The sequence below is a fragment of the Phyllostomus hastatus genome, unplaced genomic scaffold (genome assembly GCF_019186645.2).
Source record: "Phyllostomus hastatus isolate PE091 unplaced genomic scaffold, TTU_PhHast_1.1 phas_scaffold_385, whole genome shotgun sequence".
Lineage (NCBI taxonomy): Eukaryota > Metazoa > Chordata > Mammalia > Chiroptera > Phyllostomidae > Phyllostomus > Phyllostomus hastatus.
The window spans coordinates 698,755-725,975 of record NW_025334026.1 but is presented as its reverse complement, the minus strand read 5'-3'; the positions used below and the strand labels follow the sequence as shown (position 1 = coordinate 725,975).

The 27,221-nt window shown below is 49.0% G+C and overlaps 1 long non-coding RNA gene across 1 annotated transcript; it reads left to right on the top strand.

The window, feature by feature from the left end:
- Positions 1 to 6,131: 6,131 nt before the first annotated feature.
- LOC123806473 lies at positions 6,132 to 25,249 on the top strand. The gene is made up of 5 exons (XR_006783493.1): positions 6,132 to 6,210; positions 7,219 to 7,314; positions 13,100 to 13,178; positions 22,752 to 22,814; positions 25,096 to 25,249. It is a non-coding gene; the product is annotated as an uncharacterized LOC123806473 (long non-coding RNA).
- Positions 25,250 to 27,221: the final 1,972 nt, after the last annotated feature.

Genomic DNA, 27,221 nt, shown 5'->3' with positions numbered 1-27,221 from the left:
CAAGACATGGTCTGCTTGGGGAGGAAAGGCTGACTGGTGTCTCAGAGGAGAAAGGCCTCGAGTCTCTTTCTAAATGGGCTCTTATTGGGTTTAGTTTGCATGGGAATACAGGGCATATATGTAAAGCTCATCATTGTCAGGCAGTAATGATCAAGGAATAGATAACATTCAAAGAACTATAAGGGCTTATTTTGAGTCAGGGTCAGATAGAGTGATGCCAAAGGGCTATAAAATTTTGGGGAAAAAAACCCATTTTATGCTGGGACCTTTATCATTTAAATTGAGAGTTATTTTTTAAATTCTTAGCAAATCAGGTTCCACAGGATTTTATGCATTCTTTCTTAGGCCTGATTACCACCCCCTCTCCACCGAGAACTGCCTGTTCCAGCACAGAGCTGCACCCCCATTCAGCATTGTTTCAGGACAGGTGGGAGAGGAAAGGCAGCCAAGAGATTAGGAGACTTTTTACAGGTAGAATGAGGACTCAGGCTATGACAAAGGCTAGGGGTGAGGGTCTTTTGTTCCTCCTCTATAATCCCCTAAGTCCTTTGCTGATTGCCCCTTCACAACTGTGCCTGTCTTAGGTTGTTCCTTCCTTGCGTAATCTTACCCATCATTGACTATCCAGCCATCCAGGGGCCAAGCAGGGTGGAGTAAAGGGGGCAGAGGATGCACTCCTACTGGGATGATAACTTTTGTCTCCTTAGTGGCTTATGGTCCCAAGGTCTTTTTACTCAGCCTTAGCCATGGGGGGTTATGGCTTCTGAAACCAGGCAGGGTGGTTCCCAACACGGGTGTTTATGCTGTTCATTCATTTAGGACATGTTTCTTTGTCTCTTCCTCTTGACTCACCTTCTGTGTTCCTTTCTATGCATGGGGAAGGTCTGCTATGTCTCCCAGTCTTAGCAGAATGACCTTAAATAGTAGGTGTCTTGTGAGGTCCATCCAGCGGTCAGTTTTTCTGGTCACCTAAGCCAGGAAGCCAAGGGGTGTCCCTTGTGTGAGTTGTGTGTGTCCTCCTTTTGTAGTTGAGCCTTGATTGCTGTTGGCACATCAGTGGGTGGAACTGACCCACAGGTTGACTGGCTGTGAGGGCTGGCCATGACTACAGCAGATGAACTATCGTTCGAGGGCTGAACCCGTGGAGAGGGGGTCACTTTAGTGGGGCTTTGGTTTCAGCTGGGTCAGTTCTTCAGGTGTGTTGTTTTGTGGAATTGCATGTGTAGTGGCCCTGGTGTGGTATGAAGTCAGCCACTGGGTGTATTGGTTCTGGAGCCTCTTAGGAGGGGCTCCGGTGCAGGCCAAGGTCAGCTGCCATTTGTGCCAAGCTTCCTTATCTGAAGTTGGTTGCTCCTCGAGCTGGGCTTGGAGGTACTTGGGAGAGGTTACACAGCTACTAATGCCAGCTTGGAATCCTTCGGTGGACACCACAATGTGAATTGGGGCCAGCTGCCACTTGTGCTGGTCTCATGGCCACTTAGTTGGAGCCATTTTCCAAGCAGCTTCTGCGAGGCTTGGAGCCACTCAATGGGAGTTACAGTGCAAGCTGAGACCAGCCACCACTTACACTGTGTTTGGGGCTGCTCGTCAAGAGGTACAGGTCACACTGAGGCCAGCTGCTGCTGGTTTGGGGTTTGTAGACCTTTGAGATTTGAAGAAAGTCCACAGTGCAGGCTGAGACAAGCCACTTGTATGGAGAAGTGGCTAGGAGAGACTCAGGCTGGACATGCAAGATGGGTGGGGCAGGGTCTCAGGCAGTCACCATGGCTAGGCAAACAGTGTTAGGCAGGTTAATGGAGAGCTCAGATTTAGCCCCTGCCAGCACCTGGCAGGTAGGTATGGGGAGGGCTCAACAAAGGAACAGTGGTGGCTGCCAGCACTTCTGACCTTGGAGAGAGGTGTCTTGACTTGTGCCCCTCCAGCCTGCACCCTGAAGCTTGTCAATTATATTCCTCTCCATATGTTCCTGGAACTTTTTAAAAATCTCCCCCTAAGGACATGCTTATTGATTTTAGAGAGGAAGGGAGGGAGGGAGGAAAGGAGAGAGAGAGAGAAACAGACATCAAAGTGACAGAGGAACACTGATTGGCTGCCTCTTATACATGCCCCTACCAGGGATCAAACCCACAACCTAGGTGTATGCCCTGACTGGGAATCAAACCCATGACCTTTCGGTTTATGGGACGATGCTTCAACCAACTGAGCCATAAAATATGGCTCACTGGTATAAGCCATTCCAGTACTAGGACTGCCCCTGATACTTTTTGAGCTGCTTCCCTGGCAGTGCAACTCAGAGCAAGTGAGTCTGTGTGTGGGCCCTTTAAGACCTGCAGCACTTAGCTCTGCAGCAGCCCTCTGTCTCACTCAGATGTCATCCCTGCTGGTTTTCAGAGCCAGATGTAGGGACTTCCCCTTCTGGCACTGGTGCCCTCAGGTGCGGAGGCCAGCGCAGGAATCAGATCCCTTGCTACTTCAGCGGGTACCTCTGCAGCTGAGAAATCCCTCCTGATTCTTAACCGCCACACCGTGGGTGTGGGACCTGACTGTTCTGTGTCTCCATCCTTCTCCAGACTCCATGTGACCACCTTGACCAGAAGTCTCTTCATTATTTTAAAACATTTTTTATTCATTGATTTTAGAAAGAGATAAGGGGTAGCGGGGGGGGGGGGGGGTGGAGAGAGAGAGAGGGAGAGACATTGATTTGTTGTTCCACTTATTTATATGTTCACTGGTCGATTCTTGTATGTGCCCTGACCAGGGATTCAATCCATAACTTCGGAGTATCAGGACGATGCTCCAGCCAATTGAGCCCTCAGGCCAGGGCCCCCTCATTCCTTTTTAAGACTGAATGATGTGTACAGGTAAACAACATCTTGTTTATCCCTTTATCTGTCCACGGACATTCAGGTTGTTTCCACCTGTCAGTGATGGTGAGTAATGAGTGCTCATGCCCTCCTTTTTGTTTCTGGCCACTTTTGCTTGAAATGTGTCTTTCTGAGACCCATCCCTGTTGCTGTGTGTATTCACAGTTGGCTCATTCTCCTTGCTGTGACATGTTCCCTATCGCATTTTCTTTTTCCATTCTTCTTTTGATGGACATTTGAGGAGTTTCCATTTCCTGGCATGGACAGTGCTGTGAACACTCCTACGCAAGTCTTTTTTGGTGAATGTCTGCACATTTCTGTTGGGCGTGCATCTAACAGTGGAACTGCTGGGTGGTAGGGTGTGTGTATGTTTAGCCTGCCTTTTCATTTTATGTTGTTACTTGAGTATTTTCTTCCTGCAAACTCACTGTGAGCCTACATTGTAATCTCCATGGTGTGGGTGGGACCGCACTTTACAAAAGCATTCTCACATTTAGGTTGTTGATACTTTTTTGCTGTTATTGGAGATCATTGTCTCATTTATCTGAGGGTGGTCACCAAATATGAGATAAGGGCCCTGGAACATGGTCCCTGCCCTTAAAAATCTCTTGGACTAGATCTGGGGCCAGCAAGTAATTTGAATGAGGTTGGTAGGCTGGGTATACACATTTTTAAAAATTCACAGTCCCTTCGGTCTGTTATTTGCTCACATACCAAGATGTATTTTGCACAAGCACAGTGATGAATGGCAGCAATATGTGACCTCAGTGTTGGAGAGACAATAGGGAGTGGTGGGGACTATGGCAGATGGTGGAAGTATGTGACTCAGCTAAACATAGCAGCCACTGCTCAGCTCTGGCCATTTACAGCCCCTTGTTGTCGGGAGGAGACAGGCCAGTATTTTGCTTTTTGGAGAAGCTGGAGATTTGGATTTTATATAAAATCCCAGTTTTTAGCTGTTGGAAACAAAGACTGAGGAGCTATCAAGACCAGACAAGGCTGAAGAGACATGACAACTAAACACATGTGGTACCTGGATTGGGTCATGGGATAGAATGGGAACCCTGGTAATATCTGAGTAAAGCCTGGGGTTTATTTAACAGTGATGTGGCAGCATTGGTTTCTTAGTTTTCTCCGTGCACCCAGGCAATGGAAGGTGCCAACAGTGGAAGAAACAGCGGGTATGGTATTTGACAACTCTTTGTACTAAATTTGCAACTTTTCTATAAATTTATTCCAAAATAAAAAGAACCTTAAAACACTTGCACACTCATGCGCATGCACACACACTCTCTGCACTGGGCATCGGGTGGTACTGTGCAAGCCGCAAAAACACGTCTGTGGACTCTGCCTGCCAGCCTTGAGCACTGCAAGTGCTGTTCTGGACCTCTTGACCATTCTCTCCAGCTCCCCTTGCCCCCTCCCACAGTCCAGGCTCCGTGCCCAGCTACCAGAGCCCTGTTCCCGGTCACCAGTCTGGGTTCTCCAGCAGAGGCAAGGGGAGCAGCAAGCACTGCAGTGTGAGCTGAGCTTTGTCAGCTGTGGAGCGATGGGCAGCCACGCGAAACACTAGTCCCTGAACCGGGCCGAGTTCACACTCAAGCTCGTGCATGTACCTCAGGCTGGGCTTGACCCCTCTTTGCTGACCCCATGGTGTTTCCTTTGATGCTTTGGGGAAGTACTAAAGAACAATGAACTTGAAGCCAGACTGCTCAAGTTCAAATCCCAGCTCTACCACATACCTCCTCAGGCATGTTTAACTTATTGTGGCCTCGATTTCAACACAGGGATGATATCATAGTAATATAATACCTACTTCATAGAGCTCTTGAATCAAATGACTTAACACAGTAAAAATGCAACAAAGTGTTTAGAATGTACCTGGTGCGTAGTAAGTGCTGTGTACAAAGGGCAGGGCCTGCACTCCTCCTTACCTGACTAATCCTGGATTCCTGACTTCTGACCTTTTCCTGAAGTAGACTGTCTGGGTTCAAACCCCAGCTGTGCCTGTTTTTAGCTGTGTGGGTGCAGCCAGGTTATTTTGTCTGTTCATGGGCTTAGTTTTCTCATCTAGAAACTGGGAGGAAGGATAATGTCCCCTCTGAGTGGCATGTGAGGGTCAAGAGGTCATGTGTGCTCAGAGTTTGGTGCACGCCTGACCCTTGGCAGGGGCTCTCAGTGCTCTGTTATGGTGGTTCTTTGAGTGCAGGGGCACTGAACCTGTACATGGAGGAGCTCACCTTTCCCACTGCGTCTCGCCTTCCAGCCTGGCTGATCCTGAACACCTTGGCCACCATCAGTGCCCTGGTATGGGGGGTGGCTGACTTTTCTCCATGAACGGTTATGTCAAGCCCAGGAGCTGCAGGAGGGGGAGGGGGGGCCTCCCCCTAGGGAGGGTGCAGAGAGCTGGGGCATCACATGGGCTGGTGGGGACTCCTGCTCTGCAGACCACCATCATACCAGCTACTGCCAACTGAGTGAGGAGATGCCGGACAGTCATGCCTACTTTGCAGATGAGAAGACTGAGGCTCAGCGAGGTGAGGTCATGTGCCCAAGGTCGAACAGCAGTGTGAGGTGGCTGGGAATTCAGTTTCTGTCACAGACCATGCCCTTCTCTCTGCCTTGCTCTGCCTCCCAGGGTAGGGGGTGGAGGGGAGGGAGGAGAGGAGGAGAAGCATTCAAGATATGTGGCTCTAGCCCATGAAAGCGGCACAACTACCTATGAAGTGGGCACTTATTTCTAATAACAGTTTAGGAAAGTGAGACTCAAGGCCAGTGCACTGCTGACACAGGACCCGTCCTGAGCCTGTTGGGCAGCTGTCCCCAGCCACTCAGCTGGCCTGTCCTGGTTTCTGGGTCTGACACAGGGGATGTGGGCACCCTGGGCTGGCTGCTGTTCGGCATGGAGACCTGGGCCTGGGCTCTGGCAGCCGGGGCTCCAGTTCTGGCTGCCTCGCATTCCAGCTGGGAGACCCAAGCAGTTGGTTTCACCTCTCCGAGCCTCAGTTTCCCCCTCTCCGAGCCTCAGTTTCCCCATCTGTAAACAGGTAACGCTGGTGAGGGCTGATGGCCGATGTGTTAGTGCTTGGTGCATGAGGGGTGCACGGTGAGCAGTGGACGTGCTGGAGGGGTAGCTGTGGTGCAGCACTGCGAAGAACAGCCAAGGTGGCAGGAGGGTGGGTGCTGGGTGTGCAGCCTCCCAGTCCTACAGGGTGTGGCCTGCACAAGCCTATCCCTTGGCACCCTGCTCCAGATCTCGGTGCAGGAGGACAGTGCAGGTGCCTGGAGTAGGCTGGGCTGAGGTGGGTGACAGCTGTCTGTGGCACTGCCAGCGGGGAGAGAGCTGGTGAGTATAAGTAAGTGTGTGTGCAAGAAAGGGTGTGCATGGGTATGGGTGCAGCCTGAGGGCTTGTGTGTGTGTCTATGACCCCGTGTGAGTGCGTGATCACCTGTGTATCTGTATGTGAGCCTGTGAGAGTGTGTCTGACCATGTGTATCTGTGAGAGTGTGCAGTGTGACATGCATGCTTAAGAGTGAGTCTGTGCATGGGAATTTGTGTGTCTGTGGGGGTGTTTGTGGAAGTGTGCTCATGTTCAGTGAACACAGGCAGGGTGGGGTGTATCTGTGTCTGAGTGCCCTGGGTGTCTGTGTGTCTGTGTGTGCATGTCCATGTGTGGGGGGTATCAGTGACAGACTGAGGGTAGCTGAGGAACTCCCATATTCCTCAGCTCTTTATTGGGGTCTCTCCTGGGGTCTGCTGGTCCCCAGCCCTCTGGTGAGGTGACATTTGGAGAGCAGTAGTTTCAGACAATGCAAGTGAAGACAGGCTGCTCCACCCTCCCCACCTCCTTCCCTGCTGCCTCACCTTAGCTGGAGGCACCATCCTCTCTCCTGCCCACCAAGGCACTGGGACCTTTAAAATGTCAATTAAGTCCTATCATTCCCCCACCCCATCAGTTTAAAACCCATCACTTGCTTCTAAGATAACCCAGGTCTACATGATTGTCCTGCCTGATGGGGGCCCTGCCCACCTCTCTCTCTCCTGTCTCCTGCCTTTACTTCTGGCCCCTTGCTCACCCCGCCTTCCTCCATCCTGGCCCCCTCACACCCTCACGCCACCCTTCTTTCTCTGCTCCTAAAGAGGCCACTTCTTTCCCACCCCAGGGCCTGTGCACCTGCTGTCTCCTCTGTCTGGAGTACCAACTCCTTCTCATCCTTTGAGTCTCTGCTCGAAGGTCACCTCTGCAGAGCTCCTCCAATGCCCCAGCTAAAGAAGGCCCTGCCTGCAAGACAGACCGAGTGCTGTCCCCCATTTCAGGTTTCTCATAGCACTTGTCACTTTCTGTGTTCACAGAGTGTCTGCCCCACTGGAGCGGGGTGCGAGCCCCACAAAGGCCTGTCTTCTTCATGGTGGAATTTGCCTCGGTGCCCAGATCTGGTGGCTCAAGAGGTATTGGTCCAATAAATGACTTATCTGGCATTTTCCTCTCTCCCACCCAGCTCTCAGCTGTATCTCATCACTGGGGATGGTGTGAGGAGCCTCGTCAAGTTCACAGCCCACCTAGACCCAATCCTGTACCCACAAGGAAGGCAGGCAGTGGGGCCCCCTTGTCACGTCCCAGGGGCCAAGGAGATAGATGCAAGCTCCAAGTTCTAGTTCCTCTTCTGCCCTAGGAGTAGTTATACCCCCTATCTCAGTGATTCTGTTTCTAGATCTCTGCCCTATGAAAGCAAACCACTTTTAATCACTTTTAAATGCCCCATGCACAAAGATGTTTGTTGCATTATGATATACAAGAGCAAAAAATAGGAGCCAACTCAAAAATCCAATGAGCAAATGGCTTATGTTACAAGGGGCTGTGAGTTAAGAGTAGGTTTTTACATTTTCAAATGGTCGAAAAGGAGAATATTTCATAATGTAAAAAATGGAATTCCAGTTTCCATGCCCAGAAGTAAAGGTGTGTTGGTGCACAGCCACGCCTGTGTTCGTCTGTGGTCTGTTGCTGCTTCTGTCTCACAAGCGCAGTTTAGTTTTGACAGAGACTGTGTCTAGCAAAGTGTCAAACAATTATTCTCTGACCGTTTTCAGAAAGTTTGCCAGTTCCTGCTTTAGTAAACTATTGAGATGTCCTGTACCTTTTAAACCCTATAATGAACAAGGGATTTTAATAACAGGAAATTCTTTGATAGTGACATTGGGCAAAAGGCAACAGAACTGGGAAAGATGGGCGGGAAGCACACTGAGCAGCGGCAACCTGGCGGTCTCCTTGTTGGAGTGGGTTTCGGGGGCTTATCTCACTGAGTTCATCACTTTAGAAAGGGCGCTGTCCTGCATACTGACCGACCTGCTGACCCTCACAGCAACACCATGAGGCAGGAACGGTTGCCCCTCCCAGCTGACAGATGAGGAGCACCAAGGCACAGAGATGTTAAGTCATTTGCCCAAGGTCATACAGCTTAGAAGTGGCAGAGCTAAAAATTGAACCCAGGCAGTCTTTGCTCCAGAGCCTGTGTTCTACACGGTACTGCCTCACACTCTTAAAGTGTATACCAGCGATCCTAACTGGGGACGATTCTGTTCCCCTGGGGACATTTGGCAATATCTAGAGATATACTTGGTTGTCATACTGGTGTGTGTGTGGGGGGGGTATTTAGTGGGTAGAGGCCAGGAAGGCTGTGCAGCAACCTACAGTGCACAGAACTGTCCCCCCACCAAACACAGCATAGAATTATCCAGCCCAGCCGGGTAACAACACCATGGTGGAGAAAGCCTGGTCTACACAGCACTGCTTCATATGATTAATGTCTACACAATTCTCTCTCTAAAGAAAGTGAAAAGATGCTCTTTCTTTTTTTTTTTCACAACTTATATTTAAGTCTTTTATCCACCTTGAATTTATTTTTGTGTATGGTGTAAGTTGGTGATCAAGTTTCATTTTTTTGCACGTAGCTGTCCAGCTCTCCCAACACCGTTTGTTGAAGAGGCTATTTTTGCTCCATTTTATGTTGCTGCTTCCTTTGTCAGATATTAATTGACTGTAGAGACGTGGGTTTATTTCTGGGCTCTCTGTTCTGTTCCATTGGTCTATGTGCCAGTTTTTATGCCAGTACCAGGCTGTTTTGATTACAGTGGCCTTGTAATATAGTTTGATATCAGGAATTGTGATCCCTCCTACTTTGTCCTTCTTTCTCAAGATTGCTGAGGCTATTTGGGGTCGTTTATGGTTCCATATACATTTTTGAAATGTTTGTTTTATATCTGTGAAATATGCCATTGGTACTTTAATAGGTATTGCATTGAATCTATACATTGCTTTGGATAGTATGGACATTTTGATGATGTTAATTCTTCCATCCACGAACACAGTATATGTTTCCATTTGTGTGTGTCTTCCTTAACTTCCTTCTTCAGTGTTGTGTAGTTTTCTGAGTACAGGTCTTTTAGCTCCTTGTTTAGGTTTATTCCTGGGCATTTTATTTTTCTTGTTGCTATATCAAATGGGATTCTTTTCCTGATTTCTGTTTCTGATATTTCATTGTTGATATACAAAAATGCCTTTGATTTCTGAATATTGACTCTATCCCGCTATTTTGCCAAATTCATTTATTATGTCAATTAGGCAGTTTTTTGGCAGAGTCTGTAGGGTTTTCTATGTACACTATCATGTCATCTGCAAACAGTGACAGTTTTGTTTCCTCCTTTCCGATTTGGATGCCTTTTATTTCTTTTCCTTGTCTGATCGCTGTCGCTAGAACTTCCAGTACTATATTGAATAGAAGTGGTGAAAGTGGACAGCCTTGTCTTGTTCCTGATCTTAGTGGGAAAGCTCTAAGTTTTTGCCCACTGAGTATGGTGTTGGCTGTAGGTCTCTTGTATATGGTCTTTACTGTGTTGAGGAATGCTTCCTCTATTCCTGCTTTGGTGAGTGTTTTGATCATAAATTGGTGGTGTGCCTTATCAAATGCTTTTTCTGCACCTATGGATATGATCCATGTGATTTTTGTCTTTGCTTTTGTTTATGTGGTATATTACATTTGTTGATTTGTGAATATTGTACCATCCTTGCATTCCTGGGATGAATCCCACTTGGTCATGGTATATGATCTCATTAGTGTATTGCTGGATGTGGTTTGCCAATACAGAAGCTCTTTCTTTGCTGATGTGAACAGTTGTGGGCCCTGCCTGAAGCCGTCTGACTCTCTGAGTCCCTGGCCTTTCTGCAGTGCCCCTCCCTGGGGGCTGGCCTTGAGTCAGCCTACCCGCTCTCAGGGCCTGTGTTCGAGGGGGTGATGCCAAAGAAGCAGGACTGGGGACTAGAAGAGTGTCTGCTGGGAGCTGTCCAGACCCTCCGCACACAGGTAGGCCCCAAGGAATGACCCCTTCTTTCCCAGTCAGGTACACACAGGGCTCTTTAGGGCTATTGGACTGGGCAGGTCCTGTAGTAGGCTCCCTCCTGCCCCAGGGCCTTTGTGCATGCCAGTCCTCTGTCTGGGGCTTTGTGACTTGTTAACTCTGACTCCGCATCTCAGTTCAGGGGTCCTCTCCTCCTGTGCCGGTCTTATCTTGTTTTGAGTGGTGTGATGGGTTTGGGACGCCTGGAGCACTTGCCTGGCCTGTGCTCCTCACAGCCAGCCCTCACGGGCATTGTCTGCTCCTGGGGCTGGTGTTGTGGCTGGACTGGCCCTTGTGGTTCTTATCGTGAATGCATGATGCACTTCAGCAAAGACCATCAGGGGGCTTTGAGGAACAGGGCTTGTTACTACAGGTCCTAGAGCGTAAGGGTCACATAGCGAGGTTGGGGCAGGAGGGAGAGGGAGATGGATCTGCTGTGCTTTTATTAGGGCCAAGGGTCTAGCATGTCTTTTTTTTTTTTAAGATCTTGCCATTTAAAAAAAAATCTTCACCTGAGGACATATTTATTGATTTTTTAAATATTTATTTATGTTTTATTTATTTATGTATTTACTTATTTTAGAGAGAGAGAAAGAGGCAGACAGACATCAATGTGAGAGAGAAACATCTATCAGTTGCCCCCAACTGGGGATCAAACCTGCAACCTTGTGGTATGCGGGACGACACTGTAACCAACGGAACCACCCAGCCAGGGCTTGTGGACTCACCTTTACTGGAAAATTTAAAGCATAAGAACAGGAATTAGTGTGTGGGGAGGGAGAAGCAGGGTCCCTGAAGCGGTCACTTACCTAGGTCACCCAGGGCTTTCCAGGATGTTTATGGGTGGCAGCAGCCCAGTTTTTATCGGGTTGTTTTGCTAGTCGCTGTGTCATACGGCTGTCAGTGCTTATTCAAGATGGATGTCTTTTGAAACGGACCCTCAGCAATGGGAAGCTTCATGTCAGACCCTCCTCTGCACGTCCTGATTGTCCCACGGTAGTCCTGGTGCTTTGTTATTTGATCTAACAGGACCGCGCTCCTTCCCTTTAGATCGCTTTTGTGTTCCTACTGCAGCTAGTTGTTTGAGATCTGTCTTCCCCACTAGTCATCAGCCCTGGGAACAGATCCAGTGCAGTACTTCTACCACCCCCTGTGCTTAGCCCTGGCATGGAATGGGCACTGCAGGCTCCTCTCTGACCCCGCAGCTCCCACTCATGTCTCCTCACCATCTGTTCTCCATTGTAGCCAGGTGGACACTCCAAATCCCAAAGAGTCTCTGCTCTGCTCAGAACTCTGCAAAGGCTCCCATCACTCTTCAAGGAGGAGCCGAACCCCCTACAATGGGCCCACAGTGACCCAGCCCTGCCAGCCTCTCCTCCCACCTCCCCAGCTCTTCACGAGGCTCATCACTCTCCAGACTCACTGAACTCTTTTTTTATGCCAAGCACATCGCTGCCCCAGAGCCATTCCTGCTGTCTGAAACACTCTTCCCCAGGCACCCACCTGACATCCTCCCTTCCTTCTTTCAAGTCTCCTCAAACGCCCTGCCTCAGAGGCGGCCCTCCCTGACCACCCTGTCTGGAGCGGTGGCCCTGCCAGTGTTCCTCAGCTGCTGGGTTTGTCAGCAGAGCACTCACCTTCTGTCTTGCACACTTTCCTGCCTGGTGGTCCATGCCCCACCTTCTAGAACGTAGGGACATTGTGTATCTGGTGCTTGTTCATGGGGGTGAATGAATGTACATCAATGCAGGGTCTTAAAGGGGGCTTTAACTTAGGCTGCCTTTTCCCAGCAGACCTGAGCCAAGGATTTGGGTAAAAGGGACTGATTCTGAAAAGGCTCCAGGAGGCCTCAGTGAAAGAATGGAGAAATTAGGTTAGGAAAGGGGAGGGAGGTGAGTGGGGGGCACTGTGGGGGGAAGCAGCAGCCTCAGTCTGACCCCTGGAAAGCCCTGGGGCATGAGATGCATGCAGAGTTTGGCCCCCTCAAAGCTGAGCAGCTGGGATTTTTCTTTTTTCTTTTTTCTTTTTCCCACTCCTGTAAAAACATTGCAGGAGAACAATGTTTGGAGGTCCCAGGCGCCAGGCATTAACAGCAAAGTGTAACCAAAGGGGAGATGGCCATGCCGAGCTGGCCAAGGGCTCCAAGGGGACCAGAGAGTGTGTCAGCGGAGTGTGCGACACCTCTTCTCTGGCTATTTGCTGAACAAGTTGAGACTCTGTCGACATCATCCTGAGCTGTCCTGCTGGGCTTTGCTCTTCCCCAGGATACTATTTTAGGTCCCCAAATTCCTGTTTTGGTTCTTGTCTGGCAAGGTCAAGGGTGAGCATAAGAACTCAAGGTTTTGAACCGTGAGGGTGGGGGACTTCCCTCTCGAAGTGGGGAGAACTGCAGGACCAGGGTGAGGTTCTCGATCTTGAGGACTCCATTGTGTTTCCAGGGCTGCTGGCTCTCTTAAGATCCCAGCCCCCTCTCCATGGGACCCCCAAGTCAGAAGTGCCCAGGGACATTGGGGTGGACATCAGCTACAAGTTGCCCCAGATAAGGTTCTGGCTCAGACTTCTCCATCCCAAGAAGAAAACTGAGCTAGACAGCAATGACAGTGCCCCTCCCCGTTTGCTGTCCCCCGCCCCCCGGCCGCATGCTTGACCCGGGGCCAGGCACCTGCAGCACACTCCCTGGTGGTCCCCCAGCAACCTCCTGAGGTTGGCCCCAAGTCCACTCATCCTGTTCTATGGGTGAGACAGGCTAAGAGACGAGGGCACTGGCAGGATAGCACCCAGCAAATGCAGGGGAGCACGGGGTGTCGAACCCCCATCTCTAAACTCCTATTTCTTCCCCCAGAAAGACTGAGACTCTCTGGAGTGTCCTTGTGAGTCACCTGGAACCGACACTGGATGACAGGGACGTCTGCTACATCAAGGTTTGGTTCACATCCTCGGCCCACCGGTGTTGGCACCTGCCGCCTTCCTGGGCCTTTTTGGCCGCACCCCAAAGTCCCTGCTTAGGAATAGCCACTTCCTTTCATGTTTTATCAATTCTTCCCCTTCCACTTACCATAACATTTGTGACTTCCTGATACCAAAAAAGTATGAAGAAGAAAAAAGGGGCACAAATCCCACTACCACTAATGTTTAAAGCAATGGTAATATTAGTTACCTAGGAACATGCTTAAAAATGAACTGGCAAGTTAAAGCATGCCCATCCCAGGTTTCCAGGAGAAATGTCAATGCACACAGCGAGAAAGCTGGACGTGTTTCCTGAGGCTGCTGTAACAAAGCATCCCAAACTGGGTGGCTTAAACAGCAGCAATTTCTCTCTCACAGGTCTGGAGGCAGGAAGTCCAAAATCAAGGTGTTGACAGGGATGGTTCCGCCTGAGGGCTGGGAGGGAGGCTCTGTCCTACGGGTCCCCTCTAGTTTCCAGTAGCCTCAGGCATTCCTCGACCTGCAGGCGGACACCTCCTCCCTGTGTCTTTCCTCTGCAGGTGCCTGTGTCCTAGTTCCCACTGTTATAAGGAGACCGGTCATACTTGATGAGAGCCCATCCACATGACTTACGTTACCTTGACGACCTATAAAGTCCTTCTTTCCAAATAAGGTCACAGTCACAGATACTGGGGGTTAGGACTTGAATTTCTTTGGGAGGGGGGAAGAGTTCAACCCACAATACTATAGATTTGCAAAATCTTTGAGTTGAGTTGAGCTTTTTTTTTTTTAAATATGGAATAACCATACCCTATTCTTTGTTTGTAGTTCAATGGGGTAGCAACTACATGTGTGGCTCCTTAAATGAACAAGAATTATAGAAAATTGGAGTTGCCATTTCTCAGTTGCACCGACCACTTTTCGAGAACTTTTCCATCATTGCAGAAAATTCTATTGTCTAGCACAGGTACAGAATTAAAAAAGAACACTCACCCTTGCCCCCTCCCCAAGCCAACCACAGTTTGTTTTTTGTGATTCCTCTCAGAGGCAGTCTATGCCCACCCTAACTTTCCTAAAAGTAACAATGTCTCCCATGTATTTTGAATGGTTGTGCAATGGTCAATGGGATGGAATTTATTTAGCTACTTCCATAGTGAAAGGGTCTTGAGTTTCCCCCAGGTTTTTGGTCTTACATCTACTTCCGTGAACGCCCTTCTCTGCAGGGTAAGTTCTTAGCAGTGTAATTCCCAGACCAAAGGGCATGTACGTTTTTCTCTCGGTACATACACTTTAAGGTTCTTAACCAGGGGGACCTGCATAGGACTCTGTGAGTCCACTGAAACCCCTGCGATTGTGCGGAAGTTTTGCGTCTGTCTAGAGAGGGTTTAGACTTTCCATCTTACGACCAAGCAGGTCTGTGATTCCCAAAAGGGCAAAAGCAGCAGCTTCAGGCTCCCAGGCGGGAGCTCTGGGCACCTTTGGCAGTGAGTCAGTGATTCTGCCTCAGTCTCCAGTGTCTCCTCAGACAGGTCCGCAGTCAAGGATCTGGAGCCAGGGCTGGAATTTTTGCTGCATAAACATGCTCTCTGCTCCCAGATCCACTTCCTGCCTGGGTGGGAAAAAGACCAAGTGTCAGAAGAGAGCGTCTTCCTCCTAAGGCCCAGCTGCCTGACTGTTGAGAGTACAAATCATTTACAGAACTCCCTGGGAGCCCTGGAACCCCACGTTGTTTGCTAAATGCACACGTGTTAATTATCCTGACCTCCCTGCAGCCCTTTCTGCTGCTCTCCAGGCGGCCCTCTGCAGCCCAGAAACATTTGCCTTTAGAGAAACTCCATTCTAGCACCTCAAGCCCATCCCAATAATGGTAACAGTAAGAGTTCTGCAACTTTCTGAGCCTGTCCTGTGAGGTCCCTGGAGGCTTGGGTCCAGGGTTCCTCCTGTAGTCCTCTTGGTAAGCCCATATTAGAGGAGGACTGAGGCAGAGAAGCTCATGAATACAAAGCAGAAGAGTATGATTCAACTCAGCTCAGCTGATGGGGATTTAGAATGGCAAGGGGGACAGTCCAGCTCCTGCCTCCTTGGGTGCACAGTGACAGGGCAACGCAGTGTCTCTGGTTGCCTAGTTTACTGCTGATCCAGCTCCATTATGACCAGCATTCTTTAAGTGGGCTGGATGAGAAGTTCTACAATCATTCCACTCACAAGGCTGCTCTTTGAGAAAGCTATGGCCACTGCCAAGGGGCCTCTGATATAGACCAGATAAAACCACCACCAAGACACATCGTTAAACAAGAGAAGGAGAGCAGAGCAGAGAGCCTGCATCTGTTTTTGTGCAAGGGGAAGCGTGTATGTATATGCTCGTGTGCACATGTGCACCCACATGAACACACACACATGCAAACAGACTCATCTAGGTCCATGTTATCTCCTGGAGATGCACAAGAATATGGGCACAGTGGTTGTGCTTAAAAGGGACTGGGGGACCAAGGAGGGGAACCTATATCTTTATTCATTTACTCAACAACTATTTATTAAGCTCCTACAATGTGCCAGATAATGGGAAGAGATGAAAGAGACACATAAAATTCTCTCCTCTTGGAGCTTATATTTTCATGGGAGAGATAATAAAAGAAGCAAGTTGTATGGTGATAGGTGGGTATATAGGAAAAGGAATTATTGAGCTGGGGATGGGGTCTGCAGTTATGTGGCAGGGAGGGCCAGGGGGCTGGCTTTGGTTTTAAGTGGGCGGACAGGTAAGCCCAAGGGAGAAGATAACTTTTAGCAAAGGCATGAAGTGGAAGAGAGCCGCGTGGTTCTCTGGGGGAAGGGTATTCCAGGTAAAGGGCACAGCCTGTGAAATGCCCTGAGATGGGACTTCCAGTCAAGATGGTGGCGTAGGCAGACATGGCTCAGCTCTTCTCACAGCCACATCAGAATTGCAACTAAATATAGAACAACCATCGCTCAGAATTGTCAGAAATAGAGTTGAATGGAAGTCTGATAACTATGGGATTAAAGAAACCACATCCATCCAGACTGGTAGTAGGGATGCAGAAGCAGAACAGACTGGTCCCTTACCCACTTGTGGTTGATAAAAATTCAGGAGGGATATATCAGGAGTGAGGAGTCCCAGCCCCACTCCAGGGTTCCAGTGCCAGGAAGATAAGACCCCACAATTTATGGCTGTAAAAACCAGCAGGGATTGAGTCAGTGGAAAAAACTTCTGGAGCCCCAAGAAGTTCCTCTTAAAGAACCCACAACCCACACATGGACTTACCTACTCAGACTCACTCCCTCTGAGCTCCAGCACCAGGGTAGCAGCTTGAAAGGCACCAGTGGTAAACAGGGAGAAACTAAAGTATCTGGCATCAAGGCTAGCAGAGGCCGTTGTCCCTTTTCTAATCTCTACCCCTACAGAGACAGCAAGCTAGAGCCAAATCTGAGACTCCACCAACCTGGCTAACACTGTTTGACACACCTTGGAGATCCCCAGAGACTCTGCCCCACCCACCTCACAGGCCCTGCGAAGCTGCTTTTCATAAGAATGGCTGGTCTCCACTCTGCTTCACAACTTCCTAAATCCTCTCAAACAAGCAAGACCTGGCCTCAGCCCCAGGTCTGGCATTAGCAGCATCCAGCCTAGATTCACAGCTTGGCTTTGCCTAGGAATCTCTAAGCCCAGCACAAGTAGCAGCCATCTCAGATTGCTTTAGAGCTCAGGCAGGGTGGCCCTGAGCAAAAACATAGGTGGGAGTTGACCTTGGCCTTCACCACCCAGGAAACCCCAGGGCCAACACACTCAATGGGCAGCTACAATATCAGAGCACCACCACCCTGCCCCAGCACAGCTGATCCTCCACAGAGGGCGGAGGTTAGTGGTAAGTGGTCAGAGCCAATCCTTGCAGCTGACTGGCCTGGGTAAATCCCTCCCTTTAATCTGCCAACAGCAACCAAGTCTCAGCTACAAGAGGAAGGTGTACTCAGCCAACACCAAGGGTGCACCTCAAGTACTCAGCTTGGGTGATAGGGGAAGCTCTGAGACTGGACCCTACAGGACACCTACTACATTAGGCCACGCTACCAAGACATGGAGCCAAAGCAGCTTTACCTAATACACAGAAACAAACACAGGGAAGCTGCCAAAATGAGGAGACAAAGAAACATGGCCCAAATGAACAGATCAAAACTCGAGAAAAGGAGCTAAATGAAATGAAGATAAGCAATCTGTCAGATGCAGAATTCAAAACACTAGTTATAAGGATGCTCAAGGAACTTAGTGAGGACCTCAACAACATAAAAAAGATCCAGTCAGAAATAAAGGATACACTAATTGAAATAAAGATACCACCCTGGCTGGCGTAGCTCAGTGGATTGAGCGTGGGCTGCAAACCAAAGCATCGCAGGTTTGATTCCCAGTCAGGGCACATGCCTGGGTTGCAGGCCACAGCCCCCAGCAACTGCACATTGATGTTTCTCTCTCTCTTTCTCCTTCCCTTCCCTCTCTAAAAATAAATTAATTTAAAAAATAAAGAGAAAGATACCCAGCAAACACATCATTTAGAATCAAAGGTCAGATAAAGATCATCTCAGACCCCCCCAAAAATGAAAGGAATATGAGATGTTAAAGGGACTTAAAGAAAAAGATCAAAACTATGAACAATAAAATGGCAAAACATACAACTCTATCAACAATTGAATCTAAAAACAAACTAAGCAAATAAGAACAGACACAGAATCATGGGTACAGAGCATTTTGAGGGTTGCTAGATGGGTAGAGGGAGGAAGAGAATGGGTGAGGAGGTGAGGGAGTAAGAAGCACAACTAGGCAGTCACAGAGTAGCCATGGGGATGTAAAGCACGCTAATAGGAAATGGAGTAGCCAAACAACTTACACACATGACCCATGGAGACGAACAATGATGGGGGGGATTGCCTGAGGGAGTGGGGGGTGCTGGGTGGAGGGGGAGCAAAGGGGGAAAATTAGGACAACTGTAACAGCATAATCAATACAATATAATTTAAAAAACAAAGAAAAGTCCCGAGGGATGTCCGTGCCTGGAGTGTTAGAAGCACAGCATGGAGGCCTGTGGGGTTGGAGTGGAGCAGGAGGGAGGTGGCTCTGCCAGAGAGTAATCAGAAGACAGTGATTTGTGACTGTTGTCGAAGAACAAAGACAAAAATAGGATTTATGAGAGAGCATGAAGAGCAGACAGTCTGAGAACAGAAAGGTTGTTTTTACAACTTTTGGGTAAATGGATTTGCTGGCGGCCGGCAGAGGTGCCTGAGGGATCGGTCTGCAGTCTGTGGGGGCCATCAAAGATGACAGTCACAACCGCTCCTGGGCTCTCCAGAAAACCCTGAGCACGTTTTGGGTCCTGCCTGTGTCCCCTCACCAGTGTCCTCCCACAGGCAGCTCTGCTTTCGCCTGGCCAGGCCTGCACCGCTGACCTCCGGACAAAGTCCGGGTACTGCTGGCTTTCACCCTGAAAGAGACGAGTGTGCGTGGTTCTGCTTGTCTCGAAGGGGTCGCTCTGGTCACCAGGCAGAGAACAGATGTCAGGGGCCAGGGCAGGAGCCAGCAGAGCCCGGAGGAGGATGTCACAGCGACTCGGGCTTGATGACCGGGGCTGGAGCCAGGGCAGTGGTGGAGGAGGCAGACACGGTCAGACCCAGTATTCTGCAGGGACAGCTGACCAGAGTCCCTGATGGAGTGGATGAAGGGGAGAGAGGAAGAGCCCTTCCGAGTTAGTAACATGGATTACTGATTTTGAAAAATATCAAGTTTAAGAAATTAGAGGAGGGTCAGCCTAGAAGGCCATTTTGTGTCCTCTGTCTGCTCTCAGTCCTTATGGTTGGGGCCGGGCCTGCTGGCTGAGCCCAACCCCCAGGAGATTCTGGGACCCTTCCAGGGCTAGGGCAACCTGTGGCCAGCAGCAGGTGGGGATGCACAGTGGTTTGAGGCCCAGCTGGAGGTGGACCTGGTGATGGCAGGGGCTCTGTGGTCCTTGCTGGGGCCCTCACCCAGCAGGCAGCAGCAAGGTGGCCTTGTCGGGGACACTGAGCCACCTGCTGAGCGACCTGCCCACCTGTCAGGTAGGAGGAGGACCTCTTCCTGTCACACCCTCTCCTCAGTGGCCAGGCTATGGGAGGGGGAGGCTGAGGACCCCACCTGTAGTCCCCATCACTTCACCCCCCCCCCCATATTCACAACCCACCGAGGGGAAATATCTGGTGATGACCCAGGCTCATATCTGCTCAGCTTCCATTTGATTCCCTCAGTGTCCCCTCTAATGTACTGTCTGCCCCCATGAACCTTAAAAAGGCAGTTTTTGGGTGGTTTTGATTCTGACCCACATTATACAATGTGTTAAAAAACGCAGTTTGCATTTTACATTTTTACCCAAATTGCATGGGGCACTGTTAAATCTTAAAAGTGCAGCCTGGCCCGGAACTGACTGGTCTGGTAGATGCCTGCCCTGGTGCCGGGGCTGGGCTAGAGCCCCCATGGTTGTGCCCCCTGTGGGATGTTCTGGGAGCTTCCAAGAGAATGAGGTGAGGGCCAGGGGCTATTGGCTGGGGGGTGGGCACTTGGGGGTCCTCAGCTGGCATGGCCCTGCCGTGTGATCAGGCTGAACGTTAGCACAGCAGAAACAAGCTTCAGAAAGTGAAGTTTACCAGATGGCAAGCGATGCAGTCATTTCTCTTCTGTTCCATGCTTTTTTTGTTGTTCTACTTTATTTAAAACTTGTGGTCTGGACTGACAGAAGTAACTTTTGGGGTTTTCGCCAACCGTGCAAACAGCGCTGTCAGCGGCCCCGCTGTCTGCATTCCTCAGCAGGCAGACCGGGTCTTGGTTCTCTCAAGGGTCCCCTACCGCCAGACCTCCTGGGCGGTTCCCACTTCCTTTCCTTGCCCAGTGCTGGGGTGGGGTTGGGGTGTCAGTCCCTGGGAGGCGGGCCAGGGCCACACCAGGCCCCACCACCTGCTGTCCTCACTGCTGCTAGAGAAGGTGAAGGACAGGTGGCCCTGGGCAGTGAGCTCTTCGCGCCAGGGCTGATGGGGCTGCGTGCCCTGGGCCAGCAGCAGTAGCAGGGCCACTTCTGGACTATGCCTCCCGGGCACCAAGTACAGCTCCCTGTGAGCGGTGCCACATGCTGGGCAAGGGCCAGGGCAAGGGGGAGGTGGCAGAGCCACAGCATCCCCTGGGCCCATGGTTCCAAGGGCTAAGCTGCCACTGTCACCTTGGATGCTTTGGTCTCACCATGCTGCATCTTAGCTGGTTAGTCATTCTGTTGGCTCTGAGTGGAACTGAGCATTTGCCTGTTTAACACCACCAATACCACCACCACCACCACCACCACCACCACCACCACCAATACCACCAACCCACCACTACCACCACCATCCTAACACCAACACCACCACCACACCACCACCACCACCACCAACAACAACAACAACTAGAACAAACAGTATGTGTGCATATGCACACTGGGGGAATGTAAACCTGTCTCTTCAATCCTCCCCTGTGACAAGTCCCATTGAATGACATTAGTCAGCGTAGGCTGGGCTGGGAGCTCCTCTCCTTAGAACCAGGCCAGAGGGCTGCCTGGCAGAGGGACACCTGGCTCAGGCATCTTTAGGTTTCCCTGCAGAGGTCAGACCAAGCGACTGGTGCAGGCCTACGGCACCAGCCAGACTGTGTGGGTGGAAAGCGTCTCAGGCTGCCTGCGAGCTGAAGTGGGGCCATGAGCTCCGCTTTACATGGATCCCAGCATTCAGCCACAGGCTTTGTGCCCAGGCTGAGTGGGGGATGGGGATGGGGGGTGCTGGAGGGAGCCTCAGGGTCAGGAAAGGGTAGTGTGAGCACCCTGGACCCATCCTCAAAGAGAGAGATTTGTGCAAGATCACCTAAGGGGACAGATCTGGAATTGGAACTTCAGCCTCAGTCTTCCACCCATTCATTCAGTTGGCCTTTATAAAACACCTGTGTTAGCCCAGTGCTGGGAGGAGAACTGTGCACGAGGCAGCACCTGGTCTCTGATGGGAGCGTGGCGCTGCATGAGAGCAGAGAGCGAGAGACAGATGAAACGAAGAGGGGCTTAACCGACAGGGTGGTAAACAGGGCCGAGGCTGATGGAGTCTAATAGAGGGGAGTCTAGTTGGATGGGCGAGGGGGAAGGTTTCTTAGGGAGGAATAAATTTTAAGCTGAAAATTAAGACATGAAACAGTTTTGTTCCCATAAAAGTGTGCTCCATGCAGGGCGAACAGCAAGTGCAAAAGTTCTGGGGTGGGTTGCGGGGGGGCGGGGGGAGAATGGATCGATGTGGCTTGAAGGTTAAGCAAAGGGAGAATTGCTGTTCCTTTGTTTGTTTACTTGTTTCAAGTTTGTGGCTCCACTAAGAGAGAGGGGACTTCTGGTTCCTTTATTCCTGGGTGTCTGGTGGCCAGTGCTGTATCTAGTACATTTTTGGTACTCAAAAAAAAAATGTGTTCAGTGAATGAATGAATGAAGGAGCCTGTGTACTGCAGTCTGGGGTTCAGAGGTGGAAGGCAGCAGGAGGAACCCACAGGTGTGAAACCCTGACCCAGGGAGGTTCTGTTCAGGGAGCCAGAGTCTGCCACCAGAGAGTGGATGCCAGGGACCCTGGGGTTTATATGAAGCAGATCAGGAATCATCTTCCCATGGGTTTTTCAACTTCTTATCAGGGCATGTTCTTGGGTTAGTCTGTGAGGCTCTTACCCCAGGCTCTGGGGTGCCAGAAATGCAGTCATGAAGGTGAATTGTATTCTGACACAGTATTTTACAAAGTCAAAATCATTAAAAACAAACAAACAAACAAACAAAAAAACATGCCTCCTACAGAACTGCCTCCCCCGAAAAGGAAGCCTGCCTCCCAGGGCGGGTGGCAGTGAGGAGGCTCAGGGCTGGGTCTCCCTGGTGGGGTATGTTCCCAGGACCAGCTCTTGCATGAGGAGAGCTCGGGCCACCTGCACTTGCAGCTGGAGGCGAGCTCCCGGAAGCACTGGGAGCAGAGCAGCAGTAAGAGGTCTGTCCGTATCAGCCAGACCTTCCAGAATGTGTGGGGCCCAGTCCTGAGTCATTACTTCCTGGGGGTGAGCCGGGCCCCACAGACTCACAGAGTTTAGCTTGCAGGTGGCTGCCAGTATGCAGGCAGCTAAAACTCAGGCGTAGTGACCCTACCTTCCACATCTCCGGCCCCCAAGTCCCCGAGGAGTTAAATGTGTGCTGGGGTGCCAAGGACTACGGGGAGATTTTCAAGGGGGCTCACCTTCAGGGACATTTGCTGTGTTGCCTGCACGGGGGCTGGGGAAACGCAGGGTGGAAGGGCTAGCCTTTCTGGTGAGTCAGGAATGGCTGCATGCGGGAGCCCTGAGCAGGTAATGTGCTCTTGCAAGACACACCCTTAACTCCGTGTGTTTATTTTTTAAGTGTTTAAAAAAAAATTAAATTGTGGCAAAATATATATGAGAGAAGTTGACCACATCTGCCATTTTTAGGTGTGCAGTTCAGTGACATTAAGTGTGTTCGTTTCTTGAACAGCTGTGGCCACCGTCCACCTGCGGAACATTTTCACCTCGTAAAACGGAAGCTCCTCGTTAAGCGGTAATCCCACCTCCCCTTCGCCCCCACCCCCGGGAACCACCGTTCCGCTTTCTGTCTCTGTGTGTTTGACTCCTCCAGGTGCCCCCTGTAAGGTGAAATCTGTGGGGAGAAGTTCTGTATTTTCCTTGGCAGAGTGTCCCCAAGGCTCACCCATGTTGTAGCACAGGTCGGAATTCCCTCCCCTAAGGCCGAATGATGTTCCATTGTGTGGATAGACCATGTTTCGCTTTTCATTTCATTCGACAGACACTAGGTTTCCACTTTTGGCCCTTGTGAATAATGCTCCTGTGAACACGGACGTACAAGTGTCTGTCTGAGTCCCTGCTTTCAGCCTTTGGGAGCACATGAGTCGCAGTGGAGCTGCTGGGTCGCACAGCAGTTGTATTTCTAGCTGCTGAGGGGCCGCCAGGCTGTGGTCCACAGTGGCCGCACCGTTTTACTGTCCCACTATCAGGGCCCAGAGTTCCAATTTCTCACATCCTTGCCGGCACGTGCTATTTTCCCAGGCATTTTTGTTTTTTAATGGAAGCCATCCTAATAGGCACGAAGGGGCCATTTGTGTATCTTCTTTAGAGAAATGTCTGTTTAAGTTCTTTGCCCATTTTGAGTCAGTTTGCTAGGTTTTTCATTGTTCGTTGAATTGTAGGAGTTCTTCATATATTTTGGATGTTACCACTTTGTCAGACAGGTGATTTGCAAGTATTTTCTCCCAGTTTTGTGGGTTGCCTTTTCACTCCAAGAATAGCGGTCTTTGGTGCACAGAAGTCTATTGATTTTGATGTGGTCCAATTGTTGCCTGTTCGCAGGCATCATATTTCATATTCAAGGAATCATTGCCAAATCTAGTGCCATGAAGCTTTTCAACCCATGTTTTCTTCTAAGAGTTTTATGAAAGTTTTAGCTCTCGTGTTCAGCTCTTTGGTCTATTTTGAGTTCAACGTTGTATGTGGCGTACAATACAGGTCCAGCTTCATTCACTTGTGTGCACTAGCACCGTTTGTTAAAAAGTCTACCTTTCCCCCATTGAGTAGGCTTGGCACCTCTGTTGAAAATCATTTGACCACAAATGTGGGAGTTTATTTCTGGGTTTTCTAGTCTATTCCACAGGTCTACTTGTCTGCCACTACCAAACTGTTTTGTTCATTGGAGCTTTGGGAGGCCTCCAACTCTGTTACTCTTTTTCAAGATTGTTCTAGCTGTTGGGGGCCCCTTGAGGTTCCCTGTGAGTTTTGGGATTTTGATAGGGCTTACATTGAAGCTGTAGATTGCTTTGGGTCATGCTGACATCTTAGTGATATTAGGTCTCCTCATCCTTGAGCACAGAATGTTTCTGTTTATTGTGTCTTTCATTTCTTCTAGCAATGTTCTGTACATTTCAGTGTGCAGGTCGTTTGCCTCCTTGGTTAACTTCATTCCTAAGCATTAAATTGATTTAAAATGATACCCGCACTAATGGGATAAATTCTCCTTGTGAAAAAAACATAACATTTAAAATAAGGCAAAAGTTCCCTTTTGGTGTCACCACCCCTGATCCTGGTCCCGCCCTCAGTGGCCTGGAGGGAAGCGCAGTTAGGCTTTGGAGCCCTGGAGAGGAGACCTTCTTCTGTCCCTTTGCTCTGTTGTGCATCCCAAGCACTCAGCTTTGCTTGGCGAGTCCTGCTTGCATCCTTCAGCAATGGATCTTGGAGAACTTTTCTTGTTTATGAAGATCGACTTTATCCTTTCAAATGCTTGTACCGTTTCATACGTGGCTATACTGCATTTTATTTGGCCACTTCACTCAGTGGTTTCTAATAGCTCCTGCTGGAACATCCTTGGTTTGCCTTCCTGGGCACAGGTATGACAGGGTCTCTGGGGCTGATGCCTCCGTGAGAAATTTCTGGGTTACAGAACTGGTGCATTTGTATTTGCTGGCTGTTTGCCAATGTGCCCATCCACATATAATACACCGATGACCCAGCTTCCAGCCGTGTCCAAGAGGAGGCATTTCCATACTCTCAGCAATACTTGAATTTCATCATTTGAAAACTATTGCTGAGATGGGTGGAAATGGCACCTTGTTGTTGAATTTGCACTTCTATGATTATTTAATAAGGCTGAGCAACATCTTTCTCTGTATTTATTTTACCACTGCATTACCCTTTCTGTAAACTGCTTTTTCATATTTCTTGGCCTTTGAAGAAATCAGAATACTCTTTTATTGATTCACAGGAGTTCTTAATATAATTGCAGTATACACATCATATTGCTATTCTAAATTGTGAAAAATTCTTATTTCCAGCTCCAAGGATTTTTGCGAAGAGATTGGAGACTGTGGCAGCATTTCTACAAGGCTTCTGAAGTGTGGAAGGCACCTGCTGGTTCCAGGGGAAGAAACCAGCACTCACAGATTATCTGTATCTGTAAGAAGTTGGCAGTGAGTAGAAGAGGGAGGGGCAGAGTGAGCAGTGATGAGCCACTGACTATTGCCAGACCCTGTGCAGATGCTTTGTTTGCATTATCTCATTTAATCCCTGGGAGGGAAGCATTATCCATCCCCACAGTACGGAAGATAAATTGCATAAATGGACTTGTCCAAGGTCTCACAGCTACTAGACTTGTCCCAGGTCTCACAGCTACTATGTGGCAGAATTGGGATTGACACTCCAGCCCTGCCTCATTGCAAACCTCAGGCTCTTAACCCTTCGGCTGGACTGGGTTGTGCAAGAATTGGTTTCCTATAGAATCATTTAATAAAAGATCCGTCAAAGGGAGGAAACACTTCCCAGTTCCTTCTACAATGTCAGTATTATCCTGATGCCCAAATCAGACAGACATCATGAGAAAAGAAAAACTAAAGACCACAGTATCTTAAGAATATAGGGGCAGAATCCTCAAGAGAATACTACCAAACTGAACTCAGCAATATATAAAAAGGGTTACACAACATGACCAAATGAGGTTTCCTCAGCAATGCAAGGTTGGTTTAACATTTGAAAATAAACCAAGGTATAATGTACTACATTCATAGAATTCAGGATAAAACCCATATAACATCTCAGTAGAAGCAGAAAAAGCATTTGGCAAAGTCCCATACCCTTCCGCAGTAAAAATAACCCACCAGACTAGCAACAGAGGGGCACTTCCTCACCCTGACCAAGGCCGTCTGTGAAAACCTACAAGTGATGTCATAGGTACTGGTGAGAGGCTGAGTGCTTCTCCCCCGGCATCAGGAACAAGATAGGATATCTGCTCTCTCCACCTCTGTTCAACATCGTACTGGGGGTCTAGCTAGGCAATTCAACAAGAAAAAGAAGTAAGAGGCATCCAGATTGGAAAGGTAGAAGTAAAATGATCTTTCTTTACAGATGACAGGATCTTGTATATAGAAGATCCTAATGAATACACACAAAAAAATCTATTAGAGCTAATAAACAAGTTCTTCAAAGTTGCAGGATGCAAGATTAATATACAAAAACAAGCTGTATTTCTTTACACTAGCAATGATAAACCTGAAAATGGAATTAAGAAAATAATTTCATTTACAAGAGTACCAAAAAGAATAAATTCAGCAAAGGAATGTAAAACTAATACTCTAAAAACGATGAGACATTGTTGACAGAAATTAAAACCTAAATAAACAGGAAGACATCCCGTGTTCTTGGACCGGGACCTGGAATGTTACGACAGCAGCACTTCCCAAACTGAGCTACGGATCCGCAGTCCCTCTCCAGCCCTCTCAGAAGCTGAGCTGTCTTTCTTTCTGAAATTGACATGCTGACCCTAAAATCCACATGGACCTGGAAGGGACCCAGAACAGACAAAATGGTCTTGAAAAAGAACAAAATTGGAGGACTCACTTTTCCCAATTTCAAAACTTACTACGAAGCAACAGCATTTAAGACAACATGGTAGCGTAGTAGCCTAGGGTGGACGTTTGGACCAATGGAGAGGAATTAGGGGTCCGCCAGCAAGGGGCCTGCAGCCGTGAAGAGGGGAAAGAGTAGTCTTTTCAACAAAAGGTGCTAGGACAACTGGAGTCCTTACACAGAAGAATGGATCCTGCATGCCGTTTATAAAACTTACTCAAAATAGACCTAAAATTAACAATAAAACTCTCAAGAAAACAAGAATAAATTATAATGGCCATGGATTAGGCAAGGGTTTCTGAGATAGGACACAGAAAGTATAAGTAAGTAATGACAATAAAAGGAGACACTCATCAAAATGAAAAACGTTTGTGTTTCAAAGGACAACACCGAGAAAGGGAGGAAGAAGGTGAGGAAGCAACTCACAGAACGGGAGAAAACATCTGCGAATCATATGTCTGATAAGGGATGTGTATCCAGAATATACAAAGAACTCGTACAATTAAACAAGAAAAAGACAAAGGATTTGAATAGACATTTGCCCAAAAAAGGTTATACA